This window comes from Tursiops truncatus, chromosome 11 (assembly GCF_011762595.2).
Source record: "Tursiops truncatus isolate mTurTru1 chromosome 11, mTurTru1.mat.Y, whole genome shotgun sequence".
Classification (NCBI taxonomy): domain Eukaryota; kingdom Metazoa; phylum Chordata; class Mammalia; order Artiodactyla; family Delphinidae; genus Tursiops; species Tursiops truncatus.
The window spans coordinates 8,303,310-8,304,481 of NC_047044.1; positions in this window are offsets into that span (position 1 = coordinate 8,303,310).

Consider the following 1,172-nt stretch of genomic DNA (forward strand, 5'->3'; position numbering starts at 1 on the left):
GTGAGATCTTAAGCTACCTTACCAAGTAAACGTATTGGTTAATTGTCCTACTTCCGTGGCATCTGCAAATCTGAGAAATAAGCTTTCTTCCTTTTCATCTATGCTGAATAAACATGCAGAATGAGGCAGGGCTAAGGATAGAAGCCTATGTCGTAACACTACTGCTCTCCTTCCAGGTAGATGATCACTCTCTCACCTTTGGCTGCAGCTGGTTCAACCAGCTATCAGGACCAGAGACTGTCAAATGCCTTGATGAGATCAGTATAGCCAGTTAGCATGTCCTTGATATACAAGCCTTAACCAAGGATCAAGTGAAGTTGGGCACAGCTTCAGCTAAGCCTGATGATCCCATCAGTTTTCTCCGAGAATTTACCATAGCTCTAAATTTCATTACTTATTCTCATCAGATACAACTGAAATGCAGGTATCCAGCTATAACGAATCACTGAATCCAGACTATTTTGTTAGGCCTAGATCAAATTCACTTTCAGAAGAGAGGACCAGGAATTTGTTCACCATCTTGCAATTGCAATCAAGGGAACGTGTAAAAAGGACTAGACTAGCTGGAAAATATGCCTTGAAAGAGCAGAGTGCAAACTATAAGCTACATTTATTACGAAAATTTGTGTTGCCGTGAAGAACAGAGTCCAACCACAATGCAATTTATTTCTGCATTGCAAACTTGAGAAATGTGAAGCACCATGGAAAGAAAAGTGCTGTATTAATTTACGGTAACAACTATTCTTTTTTTTTTTAAGATTTATTTATTTATTTCATTTATTTTTGGCTGTGTTGGGTCTAAGTTGCGGCACACGGGATCCTCATTGAGGCATGTAGGATTTTTCACTGCAGCGCATGGGCTTCCCTCTAGTTGTGGCGTGCGGGTTTTCTCTTCTCTAGTTGTGACGCACAGGCTCCAGGGCGCATGGGCTCTGTAGTTTGTGGCACTTGGGCTCTAGTTGAGGCGCGTGAGCTCGAGGGCTTAGGTGCCCCCGCAGCATGTGGGATCTTAGTTCCCTGACCAGGGAATGAACCCGCGTCCCCTGAAGTGTAAGGAGGATTCTCTACCACTGGACCACCAGGGAAGTCCCTATGGTAACAATTCTTGAGATAAAATAAGGCACTAGAGTAACAGTTTTTATGACTCGGCAAAAAAAGTTAACAACGCCAAC